Raw genomic sequence first — 14,997 nt, 5'->3', positions numbered from 1 at the left:
CACTTTGCATTCTTCAACTGCCTTCAACTGCTCTCCCTCTGCTCAGCACTGCTGACAAACAGCAATGTCTGTAAAAACTGCCTGTGCTGGCTCTCTCCCCCAAGGTAAGCATACATTCATGATTGTCCTCCTCAGCTCCAATGGCAAACAACTCTGTGATGCTTGAACTGAGTTCCCCTGTCTGCCCATTGCTCTCTTCCCTGTGTTCTTATAGGCCTCATAAAAATATCTCCAGCCCAGCATTCTTCACCTACTAGCTGATGACTTTTGGTGTTTTAATTAACCTAAGTTAGCCTCAGTTTCCACAACTACAAAAAGTGAGTGAAAGAACCTCTCTCAAGTCTTTCCATTTCCTTACGAATGAGGCAATGTTATTGTTTCTGATGGAGGCATAGAATTCCATTGTGTATCTATACCATATTTTCTTGATCCATTCATCTACTGATGGACATCTGAGTTGGTTCCATATCTCAGCTGGGGTAAATAATGCTGCAATGAACATGGTTGTGCTGGTAGCTTTGGTATGGCTTTGTTTGTGGTCATTTGCCAGAAGTGGGATTGTTAGGTCATAGGGGAGCTCTATATTTAGTCTTTTGAGGAACCTCCATACTGCTTTCCAGAGTGGTTGAACAAGTTTACACTCAGAGCTTTATATCACAGGTATGGGATGTAAATACTTAACTGCATATCACAGAATAAGCATTTGAAAATATTAAAAATGATAAAAGTTCTTACCATCGTATTAAATGTTTTTCTCCAACTATATAGTTGCTGACTAGGAGTGTAGGCATGATGACCTACACTTGATGTTTCTAGATTTTTTTTTTTAGCATGCTAGCATGGAGTGGAGACTTGCGAATTCATGGACATTACCTAACTCCTTAATTTCTAAAATGAGGGCCGCTGAGCCAGGTGGAAAATGTTAAAGTGATTGACATAGAAAGGCTTTAATAAGTTTCAGAAATATCTCTATATGATAGATTTGAGTAAATGCATTTATGTAGGAATGAAATTCTTTTACAGCAGCAGCTTCTCTCTCTCTCTCTCTCTCTCTCTCTCTCTCTCTCTCTCTCTCTCTCTCTCTCTCTCTCTCTCTCTTTCTCTCACACACACACACACACACATTCACTGTCCCTCTCTCTTTCGCTCTCTATCTCTGTCTCTTTCACTGTCTCTTTGCTTTTTCTGTGCTGGTACTAAGGCTTGAATTTAGGGCCTTGTATTTGTACTCAGATTTCTTTGCTCATTTATGGCTGAACATCACTTGAGCCATACCTCCAGCTTGGCATTTTGCTGGTTAGTTGGAAATGCTGTCTTGTGGACTTTTCTGCCTGGGCTTGCTGAAAACCATAAGCCTTCAGATTTTGGACTGAGTAGCAAGGATTACAGGAATGAACCACGGTACCTGGTACTGGCTGTTTTTCCTTATACCTGTGTGATGTGGGGACACATCTGCTCACCCTGTTGGCACCCGGGCACACCTCCAAGTGCTGGGCTCTGGCAGAGGTCATCCCACTGGCTCATGACGGGGCTGAGCGCCATTGGTGGGTGGGTCAGCACCAGACCTGGAATATCCCCATGCCAGACTTGTTTGACAAGAAGATAAACACTCTCCCTGCATTGTTTCTCTTCATCCTGGACTTTTGGCCAACTAACTGTTTGCAGGAGCAGGGCATGACAGAAACAGAGGAAATCAGATGACCTCCTGCTAAGTTCAGTAATCCAGCTCCAGAAGATGAGAAAAAGTAACTGACAGTGGACCTAGTCATTTTTGTTCCAAATAGAATCTGCAGATCCTGGAGGGGCAGAAATAAAAGACCATTAATTGCATTTGGGATGGACACAGAAGCAAATACTATTTTTTTCTTCTAGAAGAACTGAAGACCCAGTGTTAATATTCCACTTTTCATTCAGATATAAAGAAACCATCTAGAGATTGTATATGGCGGCTCACACCCATAATCCCACCTAATTTGGGTGGCAGAAATGAAAAAGATTGGCCGTTCCAGGGCAGTCTGTTCAAAACTTCAATAAGACTGTCTCAATCAATTATCTGGGCCTAGTGGGATTATATCTGTAATCCTAGCTATGCAGGAAACAGAGAGAGGATAGTCGTGGTATGGGGTGCTAGACCCTATCTGGAAGATAAAGACTAGGGTGTGGCTCAAGAGGTAGAGTCCTTGTTTAGCTAGCCTGAAGCCCTGACTCCAAACTCTGGTGCTGCCAAGAGGAAAGGGGAGGAGCCTGGAAGGGTGGGGCCAGGAGAGGAAGGGAGGGGAGGGGAGTCTGTACTCTGCATCCTGTCACATCTCAGCCTATTGCTGTCTTTATTTTAAAGGGGTAGCTCTCCTTGGATGCATTTCAAAGAAAAATGAGATTAAAAAATCATTACTACAAGAAATAAATGCAGGTTTGGGTTTGCTTGCATAGAACTTATTGTAGAGATACTGAGATAAAGATACAGTAGGCATATTTTCTGAAAAGGGCTGTCACTTCAGTGCTCCTGTAAGTGTGAAGAGAGGAAGCAGGGACTGCCCCACAGGGAGTCAAGCTTAATTAGACCCAAGCCACAGGCAGCAGACATGGTGGCCAATGCACCCTAGTGCTTGGAGTAGCATTCAACAATCACAACAAGTGTAACCCTATGAAGAAGGGCTTTCTGTTGTATGCTTATCATATCTGCATAAAAATGAGGAATCAAATGCTTGTGTGCATGTGTGTGTATTAGAGTACTAGGTCTTGGAACTCAGAGCCTTATGCTTTTTTCACTCAATACTGGTCCTCTACCATTTGAGCCACATCTCATCTCTGCTTCTGGCTTTTTGCTGATTAATTGGAGATAAGAGTCTCTTGGATTATTTTTCTTCCCAGGCTGGCTTTAAACTGTGCTCCTCAGATCTCAGCCTCCTGAGTAGCTAGGATTACATGTGTGGGCTGCCAATACCCAGCCAATCCAATGCTTTTCTAAAAAGAAAACCCAACGCAAGTTGACTTTTTGCTCACTAACGAGTGGCTGAGACTTGAACTATGTGATTTCTGTCAGAGAGCTGTGGACTATCCAAAGACACCTTAGAATTATTGAAGGTTTCAATTAAGGAGAGATTTTTTTTTCAAGAATGGAAAAGTTTCTTTTTATGACACCAGTGATTAGGAGTGAAAAGCAATAGAAAGACTTAAATAATGTTTTAGCTCATTTTTATAGAAGTGTCACAGTGAGAAATCTTTATTTTTAGAAACTATGCCTACTGGTTTGCAGGCATGTATCTTTATCTTGCAAGCATTTTCACAAACATTTTACCTTATTTCATCCAAACCATCTGCTGAAGCAGGTGCTACAAATGCCCTTGAATAGACTGGAAAATGGATGTCAGAATTGGTTAATGTGGTGTTAGTGGCTGTGGCTCACTTCTGCATATGAACTTCAGTAATTTCTGCTTTTAAGGGTTCATCTCTGGAACAAATAAAAGTCATGTTGTTGAGTGGTGGGAGGTCAATACAATTTGACAAAAGTCTTTAGTAAATTTAAGCCATTAGGTCCTATAAAATTAGGGTTATCTGTATATGTTCTTAAGATTGGGATTGGGTTGAATTACATTTGCACTGGAACCTTTGGTGTTTTGCCTTGCTGTGCTCTCTTGTTATTCCCAGGATTGAGGATAAAACCTCTTCTGGAGGCTGAACTTGAATAAAGACTGACTCTGATGCTCTCTTTCCTTCAAGAACATTCCATCGGGGTGGGAAGGTGGCTCAGTGGTAGAGTGCTTGCCTTGCATGCATGAAGCCTTGGGTTCGATACCTCAGCACCACATAAGCAGAAAAAGTTGGAAGTGGTGCTGTGGCTCAAGTGGTAGAGCTCTGGCCTTGAGCTGAAGAGCAGAGGGACAGCATCCAGGCCTAGAGTTCAGGCCCATGAATGACAAAAAAAAAAAAGAACATTCCATCATTATTTACTAGCTCATCAAGTCTAGCTCATCTCCATTTCCTATTTCTCCATTTGGGCCTTGGATTTTTAGCACCCCAGAGTCAATGGTGTACATGTGGGGCCTCTGCCTTGTGAAAATGTTCTTCACACTCTTGTCAGCACATTCTTCAGGCTCCTGTATTGCCTTGGGTTTGGGTGAAGCCTAGGAAATTTGAGGAAATATGAGGAAAACTTTCTGTCTGTCTTGATCTCTTCATTCATTTGTTCTGAGTGGGAATGCCTCTGAGCAGATATCCTGTTAATACTTCTGAGCTCTTATCGCTATCATCCAGAGGTCAGCCTCATGGTGGTAGCTGGGTATCAAGGCATCCCGGCTTGGGCTTGCTTACTAGGCTGAGCCAAGTGTGATGCTGTGGGCATGAGTGGAGGCATGGTGTGCATAGTTTCTCACACGACTGAGTGTGGGGAAGAGCATGTCACCACATTACTGTCTCCCAGCCTCTGGAGTCTACTGCCCCCAATCCCATTACACATTGAGAGTTAAGAACACTGGATCCGTGTGGTTCACCTTCACGGTTTCAAACTTGCGGAGGTTGGGTGGATTTCCACTTCCCAGCAGGTTCAGTGTCCAGAGCTCCTCTGTGGTTAGCTGAAGTTCTAGTTGCAGGACCTGTCCACCAGTGGTCCTTGGGTCTAATCCAGGCTCCTTGTCTAGAGAGTAATTAATTTCTACTGAAAAGAGGATGTAGCCACACTGTGCTTGACTATGCATGGCACTGGTCTAGCATTCGGCCCCAAAGTCAAATGAAATAGCGTTGGTTCCCGAGACAGAGTATTGACAGAAACAGTACACATGCCAGCTCCAAAACACACCCGAGATGGCTCTGTGGCCTCTTCCCTGTATTGCAAAGTTTTATATCCAGGTGAAGATCACAAATAACTTCCTTTTCAAGACAAAAGCTGAAGTAGGCAGAGATCTTCGAAACAGTCTAGGAGGTGATCATCCAGACACTCAGGCCTTAAAGAGAAGTTAAAACCCCGGCTTCATATCAGCTGGGTGCTTTTGGCTGCCATTCTTCCTCTGTGCACTTCCAGGAAAACCAAGGTCTTCGCAGCTTTCCAGGTCATGCAGGCACTGTTTGAACACTCAGGCATTGCTGGGCATCTTTGCAGGCTGTCTTGGAGAGATGGTACGGAAGGTACTTCCTGTCTGTCTGAGGTGCCTGTCTTCGGTAGGTATGCTCTTTGAAGCACTCTTGGAGAAGCTTCTCTTAGGTCTTAAGCTAAGAATTTGGTTTTTCTCTCTTTTCTAGGCTTCCCATTTGACTTGTAAGTTTCCTTGGATGTTCTCTGGCATCCTCTAGCATATTTTCTGTGCCCGTAGTAGTCATCGACTGACTTACCAGTTTGGGGGTGGGGTTTTTTTTTTTGGCCATTTGTTAAAGAAATGATTCACTGACTGATTATTTCATTATCGCCTAGCTAGTAACTATCTTTCTATCTTTTCATCATCTGTAAGTAAATTGATGCACTGTCACTAATTAACAGCCCCGCCTGGCCTTAAAATTCAGAAATTGATTCCATTTGTTCCCTAAGTACTTTCTTTCTTTTCTTCTTTTAATTTTGTTGGTCGTGGGGGCTGAACTCTGGGCCTGGGTGCTGTCCCTCAGCTCTTCAGCTTAAGGCTAGCACCCTAGCACTTGAGCCACAGTACCACTTCCAGTTTTTTTCTGCTTATGTGGTGCTGAGGTATTGAACCCAGGGCCTCATGCATGCAAGGCAAGCACTTTACCACTGAGCCAACTTCCCAGCCCCCTAAGTACTTTCTTTAAAAAAAACTTACTGTTTTCAGAATATTTCACTAGATTCAATATACACATGTGAAAATAGAACCAGGTAAATTGAAGGGATGGGTGGAGTGGGGTGAAATTGGGAAGAATGAGAAAGGGAGGGGGGGCGTTGTCCAAGATGCATTTTATTCAGAAACTGACATGTTGAATTGAAAATACCCTTTATACAACCACCTAACGATAATTTAAAAATAAATAAACTTAAGAAAAGAACGATTGAACAGTTCTCAGTAGGGAATTTTACTCTGATGGATAATTTCATCCAGTTCCCAAAATGCCACCTTTGTCAGCCTAATTCTTTCTACGCTCAGAGTCTACAATGCTGAACCAACTTCTGCATTTACCGTTCTTCTCTTGGGCCTCGTTCTCTTGTTAATAAGAGAGTCAGATATTGACTCCCACCTTTAGCTACTCCCTGGGTATTTCTTACTGAAATGCAGTCTATGTGAGCCTCAGCTTCTATGAAGTATGAATACTAACAACAATGTTGGAAGATTGCAAAAATAAATTATGTGTGTTTATGTGTATGTGTGTATATGTAAAGCATTCATCAAAGCACTTGGCACATGGTTACACACGGACAGTTTTAGTACAATGATGCTCCTACTGGAAAGAATGACAAGAGGAGCAAAACAGGAAGGAGAAGAGCAGGAATGGGGTTGCTGTGAAGGAGGTGAAGAAGGAGAAAGGCACGCAGTGGCTAAAATACTGAGCTTGGAGCCTCGCCTCAGGGGAGGGTTCTGTCTAAGCATCTTTTCCTGTCATGTTCTCATCTTCCATGCAATTGCGAAGTATGATGCAAGTCTCTCTGAAGGTGGTTTTCATCCTCTCATTTTCCCCCAGGGAAGATGAAATCTAAGCTGCTTGCCACTTTTTCTGTCCGGCCCTTTGCCCTAACCTCTACCCTCCTCCCTGCATTCGCTCCCTTCCTCTCACCCCGGAGGAAAGGGCCTGTTTGCCTCTGTCCACCAGGACGGCTCGGATTCACCAGAGAGTCCTTCCACCCTCTGATGAATGGGCATTTCAACCCAATTAGATAATGCCAGAGCCAGCCGGAAAACCCAGATAAACTGAGGAGCTGCTCCGTTTTGTAAATTATATATGAAACAGTAATCTGCTGCTTTGTGTCTAATTTAACTCTCCGTACATACTTCAGCGTAATAGAAAAGAAGTATTAGAACAGTAACACGGCCATAGGGAGACCAAACACATGTTAATTCTTGGAAGAACCAACTAGCCCTTAAGGTTTAATAGCCAATACGTACAAACACAACTTGACAGCATTACAAATGTGTGCATGCTCACAAACCCACCCAGTAGCAATTTTAAACATGCTTAGAAACACACCCCCTACTTGCATTATGCCTGAACTTTTTCTCATGAAGCCATCTTTTAATTTCATCTATTATTTCCTGTCTTACTACTGTGATCACTCAAAGTACTAAAATAATTATTTCTAAAGAAAAACAACTAAAATCTGAACAAATACTGTGGGAAAAATACCCTTCAACTAAGCTTTTCAGTGAAGGAAAGCTCAGGTCCATTGTGTCCCAGTGCAAGTATCCTGCTTTATCTCAGGCCAACCCAGCCCGGAGTGTTTGCTGGACCTCAGATCTCTGAGTGTGAATGAAGTCCTGCAAGAGAAGAGCCACCTCACTACCTACTCATATGCTCACACACACTCACACACCCGTTCACACTCATAAACATTCTCACATATGTGTATTTTCACACAGTCATATATGCTTTTGCATGTACTCTCTCTCATAAACACATTCTCATACACGTGCCCCCTGACACACACACACAAACACACACACACACACACACACACACACACATCCCAGGAGCTGCTTTACATCCTCTGATGGCCAAGTCTGCATAGTCAAGGTCATTTCTTATACTTTCCATGTGACTGACAGGATGCTTTGATGACAGCAAATACTTCCCATTTTCTCTGCCTTTGCTCTGTGAGAACAAGATGTAAGAAAAGAGCCTCCATGCCTTTAGGAGTTCATGACACCCATTAAAGCCTCCTCCAGACCAAAGTGTGACGGTCACAGGAGCTAGAAACTGAGTGGACTCCAGCGAGCTCACCCACGCTTCTCTCTGCACTGCTGGGTCTCTGGCCAAACTGCCTGAGTAAAAACTTTGGTGAAGATTGCTGGTCTGGCTCTGCCAGAATCTCTTGCCTGCCTCTTTTTCTATCTCCCTCTCTTTTTCTCACAGACATGGAGTTGTGTGTGTGTGTGTGTGTGATGTGAAATAAATTATTTTAAGCACATGTTGACTTTTTATCTTGACCGAATATATGGAGGTTTGATGTAAAGTGTTCTCCAAGTGCCCATGTATCAAAGACATGGCCCCTTGGCCTGGAGCTATTTGGAGGTTGTAGAACGGAACCTTTAAGAGGCAGAGCTGAGGTGCTCAGGACCTTGGAGAGAATGCAAAACTGGAAATGAAACCACTTCCTCTTTCTCTTCTTTCCTGGCCTAGAGGGGAGCAGCTTTTCCCTGTTATACCCTCCCCTTAGGAGGACCCTCTCCCCCCACCCAGAAGAAAAAAAACAGCCAACTGGTCATGGAGTGAAACCTCTAAGCTGTGAGCCAAATAAATGAACCTTTCCTCCCTGAAAGTCGACTGTCTCAGATATTGGTTGCAGTATGGGAAAACTAACCAAAAATGCTAACCCAGTTTAACCTTAGCTTACAAAGGTTCCTCTCGTAATGTGCTGATTTTGTGCGCTCATGGGGAGACATAAATAAACCATGTCTACTTTACGTGAAACAGACAGTTTCAGTAACTCCATTTCAAGGAAATTCACTTCAGCAGTTCTTGAAATCTCCCTCTAAACGTTTCTAGTAAAATAAATGGCCCTTTGTATAATAATAGCAATGTATTTGCTTAATTTATTTGCTTGCTCAGAGAAGAGAGAGATTTTTCATACATGATGACCTAGAAAGTTATAGCCAATTTTAGGAATACACCGCATTGCATTTAGGCATAAATTAAAAGATTTCAAATAAATCATCTTTGAACACATAGCCTTATTATTCTTATCACATGGTCATTTAATTTTTACTAATCTACCGTAATATGGTGCATGACATTTAATATTCTGCCTTTTATACATGTCTTCTTATGTTGGGATGACTTTAATACTACTTCTAGTAATAAACATTACAAATGTTCAGTGAATAGTTTAAATTGAATCGTTTCCCTTTTCTTGAGTTGTTAAGAATAGCTGTCACAACTGCTACCATTTATAGACTACTTACCCAACAGGTGCTCTGCTAAAGCCATCATTTCACAAAAGGTTGGAGAAGTCACTGTGTGGAAATGCCTGGAGTTTAGGATTTAATATACTTAGGTTTCCACTTCTTTTTTCCCTTACCTTTAACATCCTCCTCTGGATAAATAATAATAATCATAGCTGCGGTAGGATCTGTATTTATCGAGTCTGGCATACAGCTGTTCATGAGAAGAAAGACTGTGGAATCTGTGTCTAAAACGGACGCATGCGCATTCGTAAAAGGAGGAAATTTGCATTTTGTGCATGTTTCCAAATGGATCACCATCCAAATGGTTGGTGCCCTCAGCAGCAACTCAGTGCTCGTGTGTGTGCACATGCGTGTGCACTCAGGATTGAGTTCAGAACTGCATACACACACACTAAGTACATGCTTTACCCCTGGGCTCCACCTCCATCGTCATGCTAGCTTCTTTACAAGCCAGATTCTGACCACCACGTCTTGTCATCACTCACCACTTGTTTCTCTACAGATGAGAGCCTGCTTTGCCCCTCAAAGTGCTAAATCCCTGCTCGGTCACAGAGAACGAGTCGCATGGAGGTGACACATAAGGGTTGGAAGATGGGAAGGTGGCTCAGTGGCAGAGTGTACGTGAGGCCCTGGGTTCAGTTGCTCGCACCACATAAGCAGAAAAAGCTGGAAGTGGCACTGTGGCTCAAATGGTAGAGTGCTAGCCTTGAGCTGAAGAGCTGAGGGCCAGTACCCAAGCCCAGAGTTCAGGCCCCACGACCAACAATAACAACAACAAAAATGGCCTGCCAGAAAGACATCACCAGGAAAACACGCATCTGCGTGTTGCTCCCTATGTGTGTAGTTGCCCGTGGGACTACAGTTCATCATCATGGTAATTTATCAGATGCATAAGCAGAAAATAGCATCATATGAATAATTAATGTATGCACAGACTGCCATGTAAGTCTATGCTTACAGGACCAATCAGAATGATTCAGAATTTAATGTGAATTTTTTTTCACATGATTATCAATTTACAGCGGAGAGCACAAAGCTGAAAGATGTAGTCTACACAAAAGAACACAGAAGATACACACCCAAGAAGGAAGTAGAGGAGAGACTGTGCATCTGGCTAGCATTTATAGAAATGAGGCTTCGGCTCAGTTGTTTAAGATCAACCAATGGGAGACAGAAAATATCTGGGGAGAATTGTTCCTTCGGCAAACAAGCATAGACTTGTTTCTCATTACTATCCAGGCAATCCTGTGTAGTAATTATTTACATGGTATTCTGTGGTACTGGGTGTCACCAGTAATCTGGAGATGATTCAAGTGTGTGGGAAGATGGGTGTAGGTAATAATCACATTCTATGCCATTTTTATATAAAGGTCTTAGCATCTGAAGATTTGGGTACCACTGGATGCCAAAGTCTGTCCTCACCTGATCCCAAGGGGTGACTATGTATATTTTAGGCTTTACATGTCATTCTGTCTCCATCACTACTCAGCTCTCATTGTAGCATGAACGAAAAAAAATGAACCAAAGATGATATGTAAATGAAGGGTTGATGCTGTGTTCTAACAGAGTTCTATATATAGACTTTGGATTTGAAATTCAAATATATGACACAATTCTTTCCATTTGTTTCGAAATTGAAAGATGTGAAACCATATTGAACTCACAGGCTGAACAAGTAGCCAACGTATACTATGTCAGAATGGAACAATACAATTGAGGGGAGTGGCAGGAAGGGGATAATAGGGGAGAAAGAAAGAAGGAAGGCCTGGGCATTGACCAAGATGTATGATGCTCATCACCTGACTTACAGAATTGTAAGCCCTTTTTACAACTATTTGTTGACAATTAAAAACAAAAACAAAACAGGCAGTGGGCTTGTGGTCCATGGGCAGCCCAGCTCTGGACAGCATGCCCCAGCTCTGTTCTTTCTTCAGAGTAAATGTGATTTTGAATATTGGGAACTCCAAGCCTGCTACTGATTGGCAGTCTTTCTATCCAGTGCAGGCTTTCCTACCTCCTAGATTCTGCATTTTTTTTCCTACTGTAGTTTGATGTTTTCATTTTTCTCTTACACAGATGTAGTTATCCCGCCTTGAGTTCTGAGACGAAGGAAGTTCTGTAGGTTCTGTTAACTAAAGGTTGATTCCCCCTCCCGTACAAATTTTATCTATTTCTGGGGAAATTTCCTTTTATGTGGCATGACTAGGGCTTGAATCTAGGGCCCCACGCTCTGCCCTTAACTTTTTTCCCCTCAAAGCTGGAACTCTACTGCTTGAGCCACGTCCTCACTTCCTGGTTTTTGAGGGTTAATTGGAGAGAAGAGTCTCACAGACTTTTCAGTTGGAGTTGGCTTCGCACTGTGATCCTGAGAGCTCAGCCTCCTGAATATTGAGGATTGGAGATGTCAGCCACCACACTGAGCCTGGAAACTTCCTCCCTGAACTAAATTAAATAACGAACTACTGTGTCATTTTTTTTTTTGAGGCAACATATTTGAATTCCATTCAAATGATTTTTCTTTCCAAATTATCCATTCTACTTTTTTCTTCTTAAAGCATGTGTTGCAAACAGGAAGATAACTTTGGCAAGTAAATCACAGGATTGACAAAAGTGTGAATCAAGACCAAAAAAAAAAAAAATGACGCCAGTGCCTGCTTTTGTGGTTGCTGTTCATTTATTCATCTACTCGGCAAATATTTATCTGTGCCAGGCACTGTATCCTGAAGTGAGATCTCACTTCATGTCTATCCGAACAAACAAAAGAAGGAATAGAATATCATTGTATCTCTTGGAGTCCCACAGAGAAGAGAAGTCCCTCTGGGTAACACTCTGCCTGTTACCCGTACCATATGACTTAAAAAGCAAAAGTAACTATAGGCAGGCAGCATGCTGAACTGCCCTGCCCCGAGGTATGCAGAGCCCTGGCCCAATTGCTTTACTTCCCTTCTTCTTGGGATTTGTAAAAATTCCAGGAATTTGTTTTGACTGCCTACAGTGAAATTTCCTTGGGGGAAGGGGGAAAATGAATGAATGAAATGGCATGGTAAAAATGCTCAAATATCCACGGCAGAAGATAGGTTTGGGTTTTGGCCTCCTTTTTTCCCTTTTTGCTAAACTGTTGTATCTCTTGACTCTGATCAACTGACTACCTGATCATACTTAACATTTACTGAGTGAATACTATGTTCCCATAGTTGTTCTCCACGTGATGAATGAAACGGAAGCAGGTCGTTTCAGGTCTTTCCATGGGTTGCTTGTCAAACGGCAATGACTGCAGGATACTCTTGAGTGAGTGGAGCTCCATCTTGACTGGTTTTGCCATTTTTGTGTTTCTTCTAGGTATGAACATTGATGACATACTCACTTCTGAATTTCTCAGTGGACTGAAGGAGCCATGTACATCCTCTCCACGACCTTCAGCCACAAGGCTCTCCACTTGTAGGTAATTTCTGTTCACATTCTTTTACACATGGAGATGGTTATAGAATGTGCCTATATGATAATTGTGCAAGATGCACAACTTTTTGTTGCTGGAGTGAACTGTGACTAGGTTTAGTCTTCTCTCATTATCAATTGAAAAAAATGAAAGAAGCCACTGAAAACATGGCTGCTATGTGCAGATACATTCTACCCCGCGGTCAGTGTGTCCAAATAGTATTTAGAAGAGGATCTCTCTTTTAACTGTTGTTCCACATCACACAAGTCTGGTGCCAAAAGACTAACGATTTTTTTACTTAGTATTTTAAAATAGTTCCTTCTTGGTGTAATTGTACCCAGCAGGTGCATCAACTTACATATAATGTATTGATAAACTGATAAAGAGAATAGTACTCAGATTTCAACTTGAGCTTCACCTAAATTTGTAATATTTATTCTGAAGGTCAAATGGAGGGATGGATGGGAAATTATTGGGTAACTAAACATGAGCTGCCTAGTCAGACTCTAGTTAAAAAGAAATCATTTCCATCAGTTTTTGATGAAAGTTACAAGTAGCTTGAAAGGGTTGGGGCCATCTTATATTTTTATAATGGTTATTGCAGTCAAGCATTTTATATGTTATTCACCTAAGAGATGCACATTAAAATAATCATTAATTTTAATTGATGGCACACATTAATTTCTTAAATTTGAGAAAATTCTATTAAAAATGAGAAAACACATATCCATCCCAGACACAAGTGTACACTGGTCCCCACAGCCAGGAAGAATCTCTGCTTTTGCCTTTTAGGGTACTTACTTTCTTGATAGATTTTATTTATTGGGTATTTACACTTAGAGGAGAAAGCTTTATACAGACTTTTTATGGATAATTTAAATTCAGAATACTAAAGAAGTAATGTAAGACTTTCATTAGACATTCATTCATTATAGCATATTTATGTTCCATGGCTATGAAATCTCTTTAAGTTTTCATATGACCATTCTCTTTAGCTAGCAAAGGATGGCTACCCTGTTTAAAAGGGAAACATAAACTTAGTAAGGATATTCAAAAACACTAGGAAATATTTTTCTGCTATTTTTTTGACTATCAAGTATGTGGAATGAAATGAATGAAAGGGTATCTTTTTTTTAATGTTACAGCTTTCTGTGTTTCTCTTTTTTTAAAAAAAATCTTCCAATGGTTGCACAAAGTAGTTTCAATCTACCATGTGCACTGATGTATCCTATGGATCTTGATCAGTTACCCGTCACTTTGGGGAACCTGGCTCTCCATCTCTCTTCCTGTTTATCCCTTCCCTCTAGATTTAGGTCAAACTCCCTGCTTCCCTTTCTACTTGTGTATGTTGAGTATGATGATTCAGTTTCTCTCCCCTTTGCTAGTTCATTCATCCACATTCCTCCTACTCTCTTCCCTCCCCATCCAGGCTACATTTTAGCTCCCTGGCATCCATTTTGCTAAACTATCTTGTTCATTATTCCAAGTGTTATTAACACCACTGACTTTGACTTCACTCTTTCCTATGCTACGTTTATTCAACTGGATTGTGCCTACATGGATAGGCCTCTGTGTTGTGTGTCTATTCAGGAGATGGTATTTGGTGTTAAAAGTTCCTTTCCAGAACTTACATACAAATGAAACAAGAGTGCTCACCAGCAGTAACGTGCAGTCACAGATACTCTGACAGCCATGCTTGGTTGTCTCCCTCAGGCTATGTGCTCAGACTCACGCCTCCAGCTTGACAAAGTTGAGCAAACTAACCTCTCTTTGCTCCAGTCTTGTGTGTCTTGTGAAGTGGGATACCTAATAAGAAATCTTACCACATCTCGCAGTCTAGATTACATGGCGATATGGCCAGGTCTGGGAGGGCCCTGTCACCTTTCAATCGAGAGTTATCTTATCAACTGGTCTCAGTGAACCAAGTTTAGAAGGAGAATGTCCTGGGTTCTGAGTCATGTATCAATTCATTGTGGAATCCACAGTAGGTCTTGAATGTTTTGAAGTTACTGTTGTTCAGAGATAATTACACTCAAAACTGCCCTTGCTTGAATGGTTGAAGACAACTTTTGCCAGGGACTGGGTTCCTGCTACCTTCCCTGGGGAGTTGTAAAGCCAGGAGATCCGTCATTCCCTTGCATGGCATGCAGGCTACCCAAGGCAACATTCCTATGAATGGAAACTGCCTTGCCATTTCTGATATTTAAGGAATTTGAAGAAATATGCCTTGTTAGAAGATTTCATTTGTCAAATGCAGAATTTCAGAAATAAACATAGATGGGTAATTTGAACAAGTAACAAAACACCCACTGTGATTGAGGTGTTTTTTTTGTTTTTGTTTTTAGTTCTCTCAGGGAGTATCAGCTCAGTGTTTTCTTTCCTGTGAAGTTTGGCTATTGGCATTTACAAAGACTTTCTTTTTCAGAAGGTAGATGGAAATATACACTAGGTACTTCAGTGTGAAGAACATACAAACTTCAACCCCACATCCAGGATTCTGTGTTCTTT

At 41.7% G+C, this 14,997-nt stretch overlaps 1 protein-coding gene across 1 annotated transcript in view; it reads left to right on the top strand.

Moving 5' to 3' along the window:
• Positions 1–14,997, top strand: part of Chrm3 (cholinergic receptor muscarinic 3) — a 355,617-nt gene that overhangs the window by 85,227 nt on the left and 255,393 nt on the right. Inside the window, exon 2 of the mRNA XM_069990606.1 lies at positions 12,393–12,495. The gene's annotated coding sequence lies outside the window, so the exon portion shown is untranslated. The remainder of the gene's footprint in view (positions 1–12,392; positions 12,496–14,997) is intronic.

The sequence above is a fragment of the Dipodomys merriami genome, unplaced genomic scaffold (assembly GCF_024711535.1).
Source record: "Dipodomys merriami isolate MVZ:Mamm:240054 unplaced genomic scaffold, mDipMer1.0.p SCAF_4, whole genome shotgun sequence".
Taxonomy (NCBI): domain Eukaryota; kingdom Metazoa; phylum Chordata; class Mammalia; order Rodentia; family Heteromyidae; genus Dipodomys; species Dipodomys merriami.
This window is presented reverse-complemented; position numbering and strand designations above follow the sequence as displayed.